The following is a 17,793-nucleotide window of genomic DNA, read 5'->3' as shown; positions in this document are numbered from 1 at the left end:
TACTGGTTTCTTTAAAGAATAAATAAGATGGACTGCTAGCTAGACTAACAAAAAAAAAAAACGGGGAAATAACAAATGTGATGATGTGAAGAAATACACTGCTAGTGGTTCATATAAATCTAATAACTGTAAAATAGTACAGCCCCTTGGGAAAAGAGTTTGGCAGAAAACTAAACATACAGTTATAATATGACCAAGTAATTCCACTCATAGGTGTTTAATCAAGAGAACTGAAAATGAATGTCCACCCAAAAACTTGTACACAAATGTTTATAGCAGCTTTATTCACAATAGCCAAAAGATAGAAACAATCCAAGTGTCCATCAACTGATGACTAGATAGACAAAATGTAGTATACTGATGCAATGGAATATCATTCAGCTATAAAAAGGTATGAAGTATTTATATATGCCATAACATTAATAAACTTTGGAGACATTATTTAGATGAAATTTTCAGGATAGGCAAATCCATAGGCACAGGAAGTAGATTACTGGTCGTCTGATGCTGGGAGTGGTAATAAAGACTGACTGCAAATGGGCAAGGAAGATGTCACTGACGTGATGCAAATGTTCTAAAATCAGATTGTAGTGATGGCTGCACCACCCAATAAATTTATAAAATCACTTTAAATACATGAATTTTAGGGCACGTTAATTATCCTAAACATGTTTTTAAACACATTCAGCATCAAGAAAAAAAAGAGAACATTCATCTCTTTACTTTGCCAATTTATTAGGGATCACACAGAGGTCATTAGGCTGTTTGTTGTTGTTGCTGTGGTGGTGGTGGTGGTGGTGACAGTAAGGGTTGTGGTTTTCTCATGAGAGTCAAAGGTCAAGCAACCATTTGGTCTTTTAAAATAAAAATTTTAAAATCAATTAAAAAAGAATGTTGCTGGCTTGAAATCTGGAGTAGCCGTACGGGCAAAGAGAAGCGGATGGATTTTTTAAATATTCAAGATGTAGAAGTGACAAGATTTTGTAGTGGTTAGATATAGGGAGTGGGGAAAGGTGAGGAGGCCTCAGACTGAGTATGCTTAAAGTTGAATTCCTGTTGTCCTCCCGAACTGGCTGTCCTCCCGTGCTGCCAATCTCAGTGAATGGATCAGCATCCTGGCACAGAGTTGACATTCATTGATTGCCTTTGGAGTGAACGAACAGAGTATGATGAATAGAGTAAAAATATGGCTAAACGAGGCAGACATCAGGTCCTGCCAAATAGCCAGTACAAAACTCACCCTTAAGGTTGGCTCAGTAGATGTCCAGCACAATTTTCTTCTCACTTTTCAAAGCATTTGGGGAATCATGAGGTCTTTCCCTCATCCAGAAGAACACTCACCTACATATCAGTCACTCCTTCCCTAGAACCTACAGGTATGGAGCAGGCTGAGTTCTTTCAAGAGTTTCTTATCCTGTAAATCTTTACACAGGGCAATGGCAGGTGCATGTACAGCCCATATGAGCATGGGGGATGCTTAGTGTTCTAGAAAGGGGACCACAGTGGTGCCCAACTGATGGATCTGCGTTCTGTTTTGCTCCAAGCAGGAAGAGACTCTTCCTAACAAAGAGGTTTATTAATCTAGGGGTCCCCCTCCCACCTCCTGGAGGCAGAAAACACAGCTGTCAGAAACATTGTAAACACCGAGTGATCTGCTTGGCTGGTTTTACTGTTGTTCCCAGGGTTGACAAGCAGAAATACAGAACAAATGGTGGTTCCTGAAACAGACGCCAAAACAAGGAAGTGATCTGTTCCAGTCCAAGCTTCCAAGAAATAAAGAACTAGGTGGGGCACACTAAACAAGTCCCCAGACTCAAGCACCGCAGTAAACATTCCGTTCATCACACTGTTTATGAGATAAAGTATAAGATTTTTAAGCCTTATGATAAATAACCATACTTAACATCTTGGGGTGGTTGTGAAAATTATAGTATTTTGCATACTATATGGTCACCATTATCATTATCACCAGTTCCTTAATGAGGAGAAACCAGAAGTTGACACCAAAATGTTGATCCATAATGTTTATAGGCCTTTCTCTTTATAGTTAACTTAATGTAAAATAAAGTGTATGTAATTTTTACTACAGTGTGTCCTGAAAGGGCAAACCAAGCTACAAGCAACACTAAAACACTACTGTATGGGAGTGGATTATGAAAGTGTTTCTTAAATATGAGAGCTCAAGTTTTTCTTTCAGCGACTGAGTTAAAGCACCCAACTCGTTTATCATGAGACTTTTGCTAGGCAGTGTACTATGTCCACTCAACACACATCATTTTAGGCAATCATCTGGTTAAAATGTTTAATAGTATGGCTTTCAGAAACACATTCTTTAGAGTTGACATTCAATTAATGGTTTGAATGTCGTTTCCAGGGTAGTCAGGAGTATTTAAAGGGTTTTCCATTGTTTTCGGAAGAGAAAGAAAACTTCCTAGCCTAACTTACCCAGTGCCTTGCTCCAGAGGGGCAGACAAAGGGTAAAATCTGGGCAGAGAACATTAGTTGATATGAGAACGAAAGAAAGTGCTGCAAGATCTTGTAGACAGCTGAGTTCCACCTTCCACTCTACTGCCGAACAAAGTGAAGCAGGGAGAGGGTAGGGACTCGCTGAAAGCTAAACACCAAGTCAGTGACAGATCCAGGGCTGTAAAGTTCGACCGAGATTGAAACAATGTACAGTGGGCGTCAGTCCCAACGCCAGCTTGCTTCAGCTCTTCCAGCTCTTCCTGAGCGCTAGGCCCATCTGGCCTCACGCTGATCTCCGGGCAGACTCTGTAGCGCAACTGGCACAGATCGTGACGACAGCCCTGCGGCAAGGCAGGAGTGGCCTTCTCCTCCGCCAGGGTTAAGGTGAGTACCACCACCCTTGGGCCCAGCAGCCCGGGTGAGAGCCTCCGCCGCCCACTGCGACAGGCCCGAAAGCGAGCGCCTGGGCAAACCCACCCGTAGCACCCATCGGGACACCCCTTCCCTGACCCACGGGACGGAACCCACCTGTGCTGGAGGTCGTGACTCCTAACTTCGCAGAGTGGGCAGAATTCCAAGCAAGGAGAGCCTCGGGAGGCAGCCTTTCACCCGCCTTTCGCCTTTTCACCCCCAAAACCGTCGGCCCGACGCTCCCCTCCCCCAGCCCGCTCGGGCCCAACGGAGAGCCTCTAGGCCCCGCCCCACTCCTTCCGGCTGTGCGGGGTGGGTGCCTCTGGCGCCCGGGACTTCGCCCGGTGCTAGGGCGTTACTCTCCCATTCTGAAGGATTGGGCCGCGGCAGTCAATCGCCTTTATTAAACAGATTTGAAGCCATAGGTGCAGGGACGAGAAAAAACAGGCCCATAAAGCTATAAAACCTGGGTCCGCTGCCTGCCATTTCAGTGCTCCTCCGGAGTCCCCCCACTACGCTTCTATTTATGGTGGTTTATCAAGGTTTACTAGAACTAAAATTTTACTACCTTTCCACCACTTTCTTGACTTTATGGACGTCATATACCGCTCATTACTCCCATCGATTCAGCTGAGCATCTTGAACCCAGGGTCCAGATACAGTGCTATGTACAGTGAGCACTAGAAGGGAATACCCATTAGGAACGAACACCTTATGCAGGTAAAAATTTAAGAACAATACATATTACAAAGGAGAACCAAAAAGGATACTGAAATAGTATGTGCAATGGAAATCCAAGGCAGATTTAAAAAATGAGAATAAGAACAAAAAAAAGCATATATACTAAAAATGGGAAATGTGCAGGATTATATTTATTCGAGATTAAAAGTGTTAATCTAATGTCAAAAAAGCAATAAAGGAATTGGTTTGTAGAAGTCAGGATCAACAAAAGAGGAAAAAGCCTCCACCCCTTTGCCCTGGAATTCCTTCTGCCATGAATGCTCTTACCCTGCACTTGTTTATTTGGAAAACGGCTACTCGTTATTTTTGACTCAATTTAGATACTACTTCCTCTGTGAAGCCTTCCCTATCTTTCCCAAATAAGTTTGTATTCTTCTTTTCCCTGGGTCCAGTATGCTCAATGGATCTCCTATAGGCCTCATGAGTACCACTTATTCTAGATTATGATTTCTCTTTCTGCATGTCATTGTCCTCTAATGAATAAGTAGCTTCTTGAGAGTAGAAAACTTGTATTTTTCATATTTGTTCTCCAAGCACAGAGTCTAAAATGTCTATATATTTAATAAATATTTGTTGAAAAATTTCTGGAACCAGGGTGTAAGCAAAAGGACATATCCAGAGTATGAATGTAACATAAAGAGGAAAAACTAAATACAATGAGAATCTAGATTTAGTCTGACTGGTATTCATTCATGCAATAAACATTAATGAGTGCCTACTGTATGCCAGGCACTGCACTAAGCTCTGGGTGTAAAATGATAAACAAAGTCCAGATATAGTCCATGCCCTTATGCCCTTATGTTTAAAGAACAAATTGGAGTTGGCCAGGCAAATGGGAAAACGAAAAAAGTTTTAGGCAGAAAGAACAGCATGATCCAATGTCCTGTAATAGGAAGATCATAACTGTAGCAATTAGAGTGAATGAGCTCACTAAAGGTAAGCTGAAATCAACACAAAGTACTCAGAAAACGCAAGAGTTTGATAGACAACACCTGTTTGTTTGAGTCAGTAAAAGAAGCAAGTTTCCTTAATAATAGTAACCAACATTTATAAAATGTGCACTATATGTTAAACACTGGGCTAAGTGTTTTATATCAAACACTTAAGGTAGATGATATTATTTCTACTTTAAGGATAAGGCAACTGAAGCACAGATAGGTTAAGCAATTTTCACCAGGATCACATGGCAGTTAAATTTTAGAGCTGAGATTCAAACCTAGGTAATCTGGTTCCAGACTCTAGGGAGCCTGGATATTTTACTTTTAATAAAATATAAATTTTGCTTGTAATAAAATAAAAGTCAGATATTTTACTGTTTCCTCTGTGTGTGTGTGTGTGTGTGTGTGTGTGTGTGTGTGTGTAGCAGGTCACATGGTGTATGGCACAGAGTGGAACTTCTTAATATTTTTGGAATGAATGAATAGCTGAATAAAAGCAATAGGTACAAATGTGCTAGAAAACAAAATAGAAAAAAACAATAGTATCTGGGTCTTTTTATGTTCCCGCCACACCAGCTATTCCTAGAACACACCAAACTTGTTCTTGTTCTGCTTCCAAAATATTATCTGCTCATGCATTTGTCCCTCACTGTACTGCTAACATTCAGGACCAGAGTTTGGCTTTTTTTTTTTTCTGTGAAGGGTCAGCTGGTAAATATTTTAGGCTTTTTGAGTCACATACAGTCTCTGTCTCCAAGTATTAAATTCTGCTTTCATAGAGTGAAAGAAGGCACAGACAATACCTAAATGAGTGAATGTAGGTATGTTCCAATAAAAGTTTATTTACAAAAACAGGCAAGAGGCAGGATTTGCCCTGTGGACAATGATTTTTAGACCCTTGCTCTAGGCCAAATTATCACCATCTCTTGCATAGACTACTGTATTAAATGATGTCTGAGAGCCATCATCTTTGACTAACATCTACACCTTGGTTTTATCAGCATCTCAATGAAGCTTTAATGATCTCTAATCATATTCATAACCTTGAGTTCTTGAAATGTGGTTAAAACTATGTGTTAATTGTGATTTTGAACTTTGATTTATCAAAGATGGTCTTTAAAAGAACTAACTACTAGTGATCTTTGAAAGAGTTAAAAAATAAGGAAGATTTATAATGAAAGTAGTGACTTTTAGCCAGAAAATAAATATTCTGGACACAGTGCAATGTTGAATTTGGCTGAAGCGTTGGTCTATGACAAGAATTCTGCTATGTACCCTATACAGAAACAAATAAATGCTAAAACTTTTCAGAAATCATCTAGACCATACAAAATTTTCCTCACCTCCTCATGGACAAAAATTTGGTAAAGCTGAAGGGTATATTAATTTGTCTCTGGGGTTATGAACATTTCTGACTCTGGGGATATGAACATTTCTGACTCAACAGAAATGTGATTCAGCATAAACTTAGTAACCTATATAATTAATTTTGCAGTGAAGAAGTATTAGTTACAACTCACTAGTTAAAAGTTATCAAAACCTACCTGAAACTAACAAGCCAAAGAGAGAAATTTATGGGAAGATAATAAGGTGTTTCACAGAACTCAAGAAGGATTGGAACAATCAAAACTTTTAAAAAGGCAAGGTATAGTTAGGTCTCAAGAATTGTCAAAAACAAGGATTCCAATGACATTGACTCTATCATTCTTTTACCCCTATTCTTCCCTGCACATTTATCTGCTTTCTCTCTCTCTCTCTCTCTAGCCCTCGCTCCCTCCCTTGCTTTCCTCCCCACTCCTCTCAAGCTCTTTTTGTTTCCCAAGTCCATGTAACAGTAGATATGGTTACGGACACCTTCCTAGATTTTCATATTACAGATTCAACCACTGAAGAGAGACACTAAGCCAGATCAGGTCCTCTGAAAAGCAGATGCCGAGATGGAGTTACAAATCTAGAGATCTATCGTGGGTAATGGCTGGCAAGATAAAGAGGAGATTACAGTACAGCTCTATGGAAGTCTCAACCACCCCAACAGAGATTGCTAATTAGAGGAATCCTGCGTTAGACAGAAACAGCCCTAGTGCACTTCTTGTGCTCAGAGATTGGCTGGAGATGCCTGGGAAGGGAATGACCTTGGATCAAATGATGCAAAAATAATCCCAAAAGTGCTCCAGCTGGAGACTGTTAGCTGACTCCACTCCTCATAGTAGGTTTTCCCTTGAAAGATCTGAGAGGCACTTCCTGGTTGCCATAGACCTTTATGGTCCTATCTCCATAAATCTATGAGGGATTTATTGGCCAGGTTTGAGTCTGGTGGCCACCCAAAACCAATCAACTGTAGCTAGGTGAGCGATGTCACATATACCAAAGGATAATTTTCTCAGTTTTCCTGGGGCTGAGGAATTCTCTGTAATGTGCTAAAACCACAACAGTCCAGGGCAAACTAGGATGGTTAGTTATTTTAGTAGTACCCATGTTGATAGGGGTGGGAAAGTTAAAACCGTCGGATAATATTCTACTATATAAACAATTGTACTTTACTGCATTTATGGAGGAAATTCTATGTATAGTGGTTTTATTGGATTAGGAGAATTTATAAAGGTCTCAGAAGAATCCCCTTGAAGATGACAAAAGTTTCATACTTTATTTCTTGCATGCTGATTCTCTTGTGCATTTATACATTCTTCCTCCATCTAGAATGCGCCTCTGACTGCAACCTCCCTCCCCTCACCCTTGTCCTCACTGTTAGAAATGCTTCTTGCCCATTTCTCTGGTTTCCACATGGAATTATGTCTCTAAATTAAGATTAAATCACATAATAAATGCCAAGCACCTATCATAGGACATGGCATAAAATAGGAGCTTGTATCAGCCAAGGTTCTTAGTTGCATGCAACAGAAGCTGAATCTGACTGATTTAAGCAGGAAAAAAAGTTATGTTGGGAATGACACTAGATCAGCACTCCTGCTGTTAGAAAAATCATAAAACTGCATACAATATGCAAGGAAACTGTTTAAAGATATTGAGCAATAGTCAGCACATGATTATGATCCCCAGGAAAAGAGAAACTCACAAATTAAGCCCCAAGACTGCCTCAGCTCTTTGCCTGGTGACTATTTTCTGATCCCAGCATCAAGAGCTAGATTCCAAGCTGAGCTTGCAGTCTCATTGAATGAAGGAGGCAAAGATCAGAGTTCAGGGTAGTGGAAGCAGCTGAAATCTATGGAGCAAGGCATTAGAGAAGATAATCTGTGCAGATGTTGGGATGAGTAAACGTACATCTTAGGGTTTCCAGCAAAACTTTAAAAAGAGGGGGAGTTATAGAACTTCTTGGTTTCAAGACTTACTATGAAACTACACTTATCAAAACAGTGTGGTACTAGAGTAAGAAATAACAAATAAGTCAATAAAATAGCTCAGAATCCAGTAATAAACCTACATATATTATGGTCATATATTTCTTTGGTTTTAACCTTCTATTTTGAAATAATTTTCAATGCACAGGAAGTTTCCAGAAAAATACAGGGAGACCTCGTGTACCCTTGACACAATTTCCTCCAATGGTAAAATCTTGCCTAACTCTGGTACAATATCAATATCAATCCAGGAAACCAACATTGGTAAAATCCACAGAGCATATTTGAATTTTACCAGTTACACATGCAGGATTTGTCTTTCTGTGCCTGGCTTATTTCACCTAACATAATGTCCTCCAGGTTCATCCATGCTATGACAAATAACATGATTTCCTTTTTTATGGCTAAATAATATTCCAAAGTGGTACTGGAATAATAATATTTCAAGTGATGTATGTACCACTTTTTAAATCCATGCACTCATTGATGGACACTTAGTTTTATTCCATATCTTGGCTATTGTGAATAGTGCTGTGATAAACATGGGTATGCAGATATCTCTTTGACAGACTGATTACGTTTTCTTTGGATGTATACCCAATAGTGGGATTGCTGGATCATATGCTAGTTCTTTTTAAAATTTTTAAAATTTAGATTGAATTTATTTAAATCACAAGTTTACAGATTGACCTAGTGGTTCTGCTGTCCTGCACCAGGCTCAGCTTACTTTGACAAGACTCACTCATGCTTATGACATCAGCCAGCAGGTCATCTGAGGGCTGGCTGGTCTTGAAATAACTCAGTTTAAATGGCTCATCTCTATTCCACATTGTTTTCTCATCCTCCAGCAGGCTAGCTTAGGGTTATTTATATGACTCTGAATAAGGTTCCAAAAGAGAAAGTGAAAGTGTGCAAGGCTCTTGAGGCGTGGGCTCAAAACTAGTGCAATGTCACTCTGTCACATTCTATTGGTCAAAGCATGTTACAAGGCTAGACTAGATTCAAGGTATGGGAAAATATATTCCACCTCTTGATAGGAGGTTATTTGCCACAGAGCAAAGGGGCATGGATACAGGGAGGAGTAAAGAACTGTGGCCATCTATTCAATCTACTACAATCAGTGCCCTTGTAAAGTTCTGTGATGGTTGTCTTATGTAGGCCAGGTATGACAGTGGAAAGTTACAACACTGAGATGAGTGCCCTGATATCAGTCAGTATGATGGTATCCCTGAGTACCTGAGGCCAACTGTCAGCCCTTAACTACAAGAGATAAGAGTAAGTACTTTAGTTGGAAATAAGGACAAAGTGATTATCACAATGTTTTGGACCTCAACGATTTTTGATGGCAGCTAATTCATCACAGTGTCCTTAGGAATGAAATAGATGGGTAGATTACTAAATTGGTACTTGATCTAAACAAGACTCTAGCTTTGATAGAAACTTGACTTGAATCACTAAAATGGAAATTCATGGCTCCTCAAACCCAGTTCTAAAACACCTAAAAAGTTCATAGACCTAGAGCTCTGTGATTGAAGGAGAGGATAGATCCCCTTGATGAAACACCCCAGAGCACTGCCATAAATATATTTGTAAATCATATCCCAAACCTTCTCCAAATGGACCTATAGCCATTTACCATGGGGACAGCATAGGGAAAAGGAAATAGCCAGATCTTTTGGGGGATATTAGACACTAGCTCTGAATTGATGTTAGTTTCTGAGAACCCACATTATTACACTGGTTCATGAGCTTAAGTGTGGGCTTATGGAAATAAGATGATCGTGGATTTTTCACCTATGTTTGTGACAAGTAAATCAGATTACCCACTCTGTGGTTATTCCCCCAAGCTCTTGAATATATAATTGGAGTAGACACATTCAGACAGTGGCAGAATCTTCACATTTGTTCTCTGATCCATGAAATGAGAGTTATTATTGTAGGAAGAGGCAAGTATTAAGCCTCAAGAACTTCCCATTAGTAACAGAATAGTAAACCACCATGGCGAAACCCCGTCTCTACTAAAAATACAAAAATTAGCTGGGCATGGTGGCATGCATCCGTAGTTCCAGCTACTCAGGAGGCTGAGGCAGGAGAATTGCTTGAACCAAGGAGGAGGAGGTTGCAGTGAACCCAGGAGGAGAAGGTTGCAGTGAGCCGAGATCATGCCACTGCAGTCCAGCCTGGCGACAGAGCGAGCCTCCATCCAAAACAAAACAAAACAAAAAATCAGAACCTATCACTTCAGTGAAGTTTTCTTGGGATCCAATGGTCAGGAGCATTTTGATTTATCTTCTCACATGCCTTACCTGGATATTGTTACTGTTGAGTGCCTAACCTGCCAAGGTAGGAGAGGAACACTTGGAGGGAACAAGCCATCCACCTGGTGACAAGTTGACTACATAGGATAGCCTCTATCAAGGAGTAGTAAATGATATTTCCTTACTGAAATAGACACACGCTCTGAGTATGGATTTACCATAATATTTCTTCTTGCTTTATCATGTGTGGACCTGTGAAATGTCTTATGCACCATCATGATATTCTAATGACATTGATTCTTAATAAGAAACTCAATTCACAGCAAATGAAGCACAGAAATGGGCTTATACCATGGAATTCATTTGACTCACCATATATGAAATCACCCAAAGGCAGCTGAACTGACTGAGCAATGGTTAGGCTGCTGAAGATCCAGTTGTGACATGAGTTGGGAGACAACTCCTAAATTTTGTTTTGTTTTGTTTTGTTTTGTTGTATTATACTTGGCCAGATTATTTGTATAAAGTGCAGCAAAAATAATTATTTTTTGCATAGGTGTTTTAAATTGACTTTGATGGAACTTTGTTCCATAGAAGGATCCTCAGATAATACTTTTTTAAAGCTGAGCCCCGCCATGGAATACCTGTGAGTGTGTGATGCCCCCCTCCTATGTCCATGTGTTCTGATTGTTCAGCTCCCACTTATGAGTGAGAACATGTTGTGTTTAGTTTTCTGTTTTTGTGTTAGTTTGCTGAGAATGATGGTTTCCAGCTTCATCCATGTCCCTGCAAAGGACATGAACTCATCCTTTTTATGGCTGCATAGTATTCCATGGTGTCTATGTGCCACATTTTCTTTATCCAGTCTATCGTTGATGGGCATTTGGGTTGCTTCCAAGTCTTTGCTATTGTGAGCAGTGCCACAATAAACATACGTGTGCATGTGTCTTTATAGAAGAATGATTTATAATCCATTGGGTACATACCCAGTAATGGGATTGCTGGGTCAAACAGTATTTCCAGTTCTAGATCCTTGAGGAATCTATTCATCTGACAAAGGGCTAAATATTCAGAATCTACAAAGAACGTAAACAAATTTACAAGAATAAAACAACCCCATCAAAAAGTGGGCAAAGGATATGAACAGACCCTTCTCAAAAAAAGACATTATGCAGCCAACAAACATATGAAAAATCTCATCATCACTGGTCATCAGAGAAATGCATATCAAAACCATAATGAGATATCATCTCATACCGGTTAGAATGGCGATCATTAAAAAGTCAGGAAACAACAGATGCTGGAGAGAATGTGTAGGAACACTTTTACGTTGCTGGTGGGAGTATAAATTAGTTCAACCATTGTGGAAGACAGTGTGGCGATTCCTCAAGGATCTAAAACTAGAAATCAAAGTGGAAGTGACTCCATACCATGGAATTAATTTGACTTACCATATACCACATCACCCAGAAGCAGCTGGACTTAATGAACAATGGATAGATTGCTGAAGATCCACTGTGACATGAGTTAAGAGACAACACTTATTCTGTTTTTGAGAACCAAGAAATCAAAGTGGAAGTGGCTTCTCAATAACTCACTTACAGAATTTTGGTTCTTGTTCTGGTAACTTTGAGCACTGCTGGCTTAGAGGTTTTACTTACCAGGGGAGGAATGCTTTAATCGGGGACATACTGATTCCATTGAATTGGAAGTTGAGACTGCCACCTGCTATTAGCTATTTGGAAGTTCGTATGCCACTGAACCAACAATCAGGAAAGGCTACTCTATAGGCTGGAATTATTGATCCAGATCTCCAAAGAAATTAGGTTGCTGTCCCACAGTGGGGTCAGAAAGGACTAGGCTTGCACTTGGGAAATTCCCTGGGGAACCTCTTTGTATTTCTATGCTGAATAGTGAAGGTTAATAGAAAACTACATCAAACAGGAAATAGGCAAGATTTTTAAGGATTCAGACCGTTCAGGAATAAAGCTGTGCGTCTCCCTACCAGGTAACACAAAATGGGGCAAGGATATATGAATTAGTTGAAGAAGGAAAACTGTATGTTGTATATATATGTATTATGAGACAGTGTCTTCCTTGTTTGTATAAACTGTATGCATATATTGACTAATTTATTTTTATTTCTCTTCCCTTATTATTTTATAAAAATCATTTTTGGAAGTTAACTTTACAGCTTAGTATTTATGTAAAAATTTTCAGATGGGACTGATTTGAAGAGAAATCAACATAGTTTATTTTGCCTTCATAGAGGCAAATACAATAACTATTGTGACTTTGTCACTTTGTCACTTCTCATTTTGGAGAGATTGTGAGAGTGTTTTTGTGTGAAGGATAGTGACTGTCATGCGCATCTGTGTGAAGAGACCACCAAACAGGCTTTGTGTGAGCAACATGGCTGTTTATTTCACCTGGGTGCAGGTGGGCTGAGTCCAAAAAGAGAGAAGGGAGATAAGGGTGGGGCAGTTTTATAGGATTTGGGTAGGTAAAGGAAAATTACAGTCAAAGGGGGGTTGTTCTCTGGCAGGCAAGAGTCGGGGTCACAAGGTGCTCAGTGGGGGAGCTTTTTGAGCCAGGATGAGCCAGGAAAAGGAATTTCACAGGATAATATCATCGCTTAAGGCAAGGACCAGCCATTTTCACTTCTTTTGTGGTGGAATGTCATCAGTTAAGGCGAGGCAGGGCATTTGCACTTCTTTTGTGATTCTTCAGTTACTTCAGGCCATCTGGGTGTATACCTGCAAGTCACAGGGGATGCGATGGCTTGTTTTCGGCTCAGAGGCCTGACAGTGACAACTTATTAATTAAAATTAATAATATTAAAATACAAAGAGCTAGTTTTGTTGGTGTATAGAAGTGAAGATATATATGAAGGATATATATGAATACTTAGTAGCCAAATTGGTATGCTGTGCTGGTTATTAATAGTCTCTGAGACTCAGGCCACACTGTGTTATGCTCTGTGATGTTGGGGTTCAGATTTTGTAAACCACATTTATGCTCTGCCTGCTAGCTCCCTGGTAGTCTTTGCCAAAAGAAGGTGCTATGGCAGTATCAGTTCCTGCTGGTAGCAGCAGCTTAATCCAGTTTGCAGTTTCCCCAACATTTCCAGAATTAGCCTTATTGCACTTCCTCAGATACTCCACCACCAGCTGGCAGTACCTGCTCCCCAGAAGTGTTCCACTGGAAGACCCTCCTCAGGTGCACTCAGATGAGCATCATCAGGCTTATGCTCCCTCCTGAGAAGTCTGCATTTCACATTTGCAAAGCCTTTCCTCCAAATTTCTAGGATTTAGTAATTTCAAACTCTTCCCTTTGTTCCACCCTAGGAGTGGTAGCTGCTTCCTGCTGTTAGCATATCCATGGTAACTTATTGTTTTCTTTTTGCATTTTTATTTTTCCAATGCCTAGTTAACAATTCCTTATGTTAGTTTCCTCTGCTAAAACAATTGGTGTGTTTTCTGTCTCCTGCCTGGAACCTGATTGACCAAGCAATTTACAGGCACACCAACAATGTAAAAGCATGTCCTTTGTTCCACAGTCCTTACAACAGAAGGAATTGTTAGTAATTCTCAGGTGTCCTTTTTTTTAAATGTAGCCATTTTCATGGGTGTGTAAGGTAACCCCATTAGGTTTTAATTTAAAATTTCCAGAAAATTTATAAAGTCAAGAATCTTTTTCATTTTTAGTGGAGTGTCTGAGTTTCTTATTGGGTTGCCTTTTTTCCCAAGTGGATATCCCAGCCAACACCACTTATTGAAGAGATCCCCTGGCTGGACGTAGTAGCTCATGCCTGCAATCCCAACAGGTTGGGAGGCCGAGGTGGGAGGATTGCTTGAGCCCAGAAGTTCAAGACCAGCCTGGGCAACATGGCGAGCCCCTACCTCTAAAATATATGTGTGTATATACACACACACACATATATATATATTTTTTAAAGGAAGAAAGAAAATATCAGCCTTTCCGTACTGCTCTGCAGTGCCACCTTTGTAATAAATCCAGTATCCATATGTGTATGGGCCTATTTCTGAACTCTCCATCCCATTCTAACGGATTTTTTGGTCTATTCTTGCAGTATACATCAAGCCCTAATTAAACTAGCTTCATCATCTTTCCTGCTATTCCATATTACATCTTCTTCTTCAAGGATGATTTGGCCATGTGCATTTCTACATTAAAAAATCAGCTTGTCAAGTCGCAAAATAAATCTGTGGAAATTTTGGTTGTGACTAAATCTTTAGAACAATTTGGGGAGAACATCTTTGTCATATTATGTCTTTAAGCCCACCAATACAATAGTGCTAGATATCTTCTCATCCAGACCCATCATCCTTTTGCACCCTACCCTATGTTCCAGGAATATGGACTACATTAATGAAATGCCTTGCCCTATGGCTTCTGGTTAGATTTGGCCAGTACCCCAGAAGGAAATCAGAATGAGAGAGGAGGGTGAGGTCAGAGTATTTATTTCTCTGAGTCTCTCCTTGAAAGATTGTCTTGGGTTAGCCTCAACTGAAGCTCACGCTTAATCAAAGCATCTATCTCTACAGGACTCACTCCTTTTGGGTTCTGACAATTGCTTCCTCCTTTTGTCCCTACTGGACTAAGCTTGGTAACTGCTCCTCCACTGCTATTATCCCTAGGTCCTACATTACCCTTTGTGTTTCCTCTACAATATATCCATACATTTGTGAATACTTACTTTGAAAACAAACCCTCCAGAATTATTCTAATTTTAACAACAACTTTATTAAAACATAATTGATATACAAAGAACTGCACATATTTAATGTGTATAATTTGATATTTGAGTACATACAAATATCCATTATACCATCACCACAATCAATGTAATAAATGCATCAAACACCTTCAGTTTCCTTGTGTCCCTTCGGGTTTTTTGGCTTGTTTGTGGTAATAACACTTAACATGGGATCTACCCTCTTAACAAATTTTGAAGTTGTAGTTAACAATACAGTATTGTTAACTACAGGCACTATATTGTACAACAGATTTATAAAACTTATTCATCTAGCATAACTAAAACTTGATGCTCATTGAACAAGTCCCCATTTCCCCCACCTCCCTAGCCCTTGGCAACCACTATTATGTTCTCTGCTTCTGTGAGTTTGATTATTATATATATTTCTCATAAAGGAGTGTTTGTCCTTATGTGACTGGCTTTCTTCATTTAACATAATATCATCCGGGTTCAACCATGTTGTCACATATGGCAAGATTTTCTTCCTCTTTAAGGCTGAATAATATTCTGCTGTATGTATACACCACATTTTCTTTATCCATTCATCTGTAGATGGACATTTGAATTGTTTCCATATTTTGGCTATTATGAATACTGCTGCAATGAATGTGTGAGTGCAGATATCTTTTCAAGGTCCTTATTTCAATTATTTTGGGTATATACTCAGAAGTGGGATTGTTGGATCACATGATAGTTTTATTTTTAAGTTTTTGAGGAAACTCTTTAGTATTTTCTATAGCTGCTGCATAATTTCATTTTCCCACTAACAGTATACAAGGGTTCCAGTTACTTCATATCCTCACTAACATTTGCTATCTTTGGGTTTTTGATAATAGCCATCCTAATAAATATGAGGTGATACCTCATTGTAGTTTTGATTTGTATTTCACTGATAATTAATTATGTTGAGCATCTTTTCATTATCTGTTGGCCATTTGTATGTCTTCTTTGGAGAAATGTCTGTCCAAGTCCTTTGCCCACTTTTTAATTGAGTTATTTGTTTTTTGCTATCAAGTTGCAGGAGTTTCTTATACACAGTGACTTTCGAACCACACAGGAGTTGGGGCACCAACTCCCTGCACAGTTGAAAATCTACATATAACTTTTGACTCTCCAAAAACTTAACTACTAATAGCTCCCTGTTGACTGGAAGCCTTTACAATAACAAAGAGTTGATTAACACATATGTTGTATGTTAATGTATTATATACTATATTCTTACAATAAAATAAGCCAGAGAAAAAGTGTTATTAAGAAAATCATAAGGAAGAGAAAATACATTTATAGTACTTTACTGTATTTGTCAATACCATAAGTGTACATCATCTATTTGCAAGAATAATTGTCTGTTTGAAATGGTGGGCAGACACAACTGCAGACCTCAATCTGTAGAAAATATCAAGCAACTCAACTTTTTTTTGATAGAGATTGCATTAAATCTGTAGATTGCTTTGGGTAGTATGAACATATTAACAATACTCTTTTTTCCAATCTTTGAATATGGAATATCTTTCCATTTTTTTTGCATCCTCTTAAAGTTCTTTCATCAGTGTTTTATAGTTTTCATGGTAAAGATCTTTAATTTCTTTGGTTAAGTTAATTCCTAGGTGTTTAATTTTATTTGTAGCTATTGTAAATGGGATTACTTTCTTAATTTCTTTTTCAGATTTTTCACTGGGCATATAGAAATGGTACTGATTTTTGTATGTTGATATTGTACCTTGAAACTTTACTGAATTTGTTTTCCAGTTATAACAGTTTTTTAGTAAAGTCTTCAGGTTTTTCCAAGTTTAATATCATATCATCTGCAAACAAGGATAATTTGACTTCTTCCTTTCCATTTTTGATGCCTTTTATTTCTTTCTCTTGTCTGATTGCTCTAGCTAGGACTTGCAGTATTATATTGAATAACAGTCGTTAAAGTGGGCATCCTTGTGTTCCTGATCTTAGAGGAAAGGCTTTCAGTTTTACCCATTCAGTATGATACCAGCTGTGGGTAGGTTGTATATGGCTTTTATTTTGTTGAGATATATTCCATCTATACCCAATTTTTTGAGGGTTTTAATTATGAAGAAGTTTAATTTTATCAAGTGCCTTTTCAATATCAATTGAAATGATCATATGGTTTGGTCTTTCTGTTGATATGATGTACTGCATTAGTTGATTTGCATATATTAAACCATCATTGCATCCGTGTGATAAATCCCACTTGGTCATGATAAATGATCTTTTTAATGTTTTATAGAATTTGGTTTTCTAGTATTTGGTTGAAAAATTTTGCGTCAATATTCATTAGTGATATTGGCCTATAGTTTTCTTTTGTGGTGTTGTAACACCAAAGATTCTTGCCTTAGCCACACCAAACATTTGGTGTCGCGTTAGCCCGCGGTGAGAGAGAGACACGGATCGGACCGAGAGAAAAAAGCTGTAGGCTTTATTGAGCAGAGTGGCAGTACAAAGCTTCCACAGCGTGGAAGGGGTCCTCAGCAGGTAGCCAGTGTTAAATTTTTTGACCACCTTTTAAACTCTTTAAGGCGGGAAATACGTGCGGCAGGAAGATGTTACCGGAGCCGGAAACAGAGGCAATTAACATGTCTCAGGTCTTCAGGAAAACTGGAATTGTAATTTAAGTTTGATTGACTTTATAACCTTGCAGCGGCAGGGCAAAGGAGACAGGATCTCACAGGATTTTACAAACTGTGTTTACAAGGAATTGGAATTGGGAGCATAGATAAGGTCCACTGGTCACAGAAAAACAGGCTTTTAACATTCCTTTTAGTTTCAGGGAAGGGGGAAGGGAGAAAGGGAGCGAGGACACAGGAAAGCTTACAGCAAAAGTTTCG

At 39.0% G+C, this 17,793-nt stretch overlaps 1 protein-coding gene, 1 long non-coding RNA gene and 1 pseudogene across 2 annotated transcripts in view; 2 read left to right on the top strand and 1 right to left on the bottom strand.

The window, feature by feature from the left end:
* Positions 1-272: 272 nt before the first annotated feature.
* LOC113221714 lies at positions 273-3,155 on the bottom strand. The gene is made up of 2 exons (XR_003308021.1): positions 2,995-3,155; positions 273-1,144 (listed from the first exon to the last, which is right to left on the bottom strand). It is a non-coding gene; the product is annotated as an uncharacterized LOC113221714 (long non-coding RNA).
* The window catches only part of SPRY3 (sprouty RTK signaling antagonist 3), a 98,961-nt gene continuing 83,915 nt past the window's right edge, over positions 2,748-17,793 (top strand). The window contains exon 1 of the mRNA XM_023193624.3: positions 2,748-2,850. The gene's annotated coding sequence lies outside the window, so the exon portion shown is untranslated. The remainder of the gene's footprint in view (positions 2,851-17,793) is intronic.
* The window catches only part of LOC111527389, a 70,582-nt pseudogene continuing 55,588 nt past the window's right edge, over positions 2,800-17,793 (top strand).

Source organism: Piliocolobus tephrosceles, chromosome 12 (assembly GCF_002776525.5).
Source record: "Piliocolobus tephrosceles isolate RC106 chromosome 12, ASM277652v3, whole genome shotgun sequence".
Classification (NCBI taxonomy): domain Eukaryota; kingdom Metazoa; phylum Chordata; class Mammalia; order Primates; family Cercopithecidae; genus Piliocolobus; species Piliocolobus tephrosceles.
The sequence above is the reverse complement of the archived record's forward strand: the minus strand, read 5'-3'. Positions and strand labels throughout refer to the sequence as shown.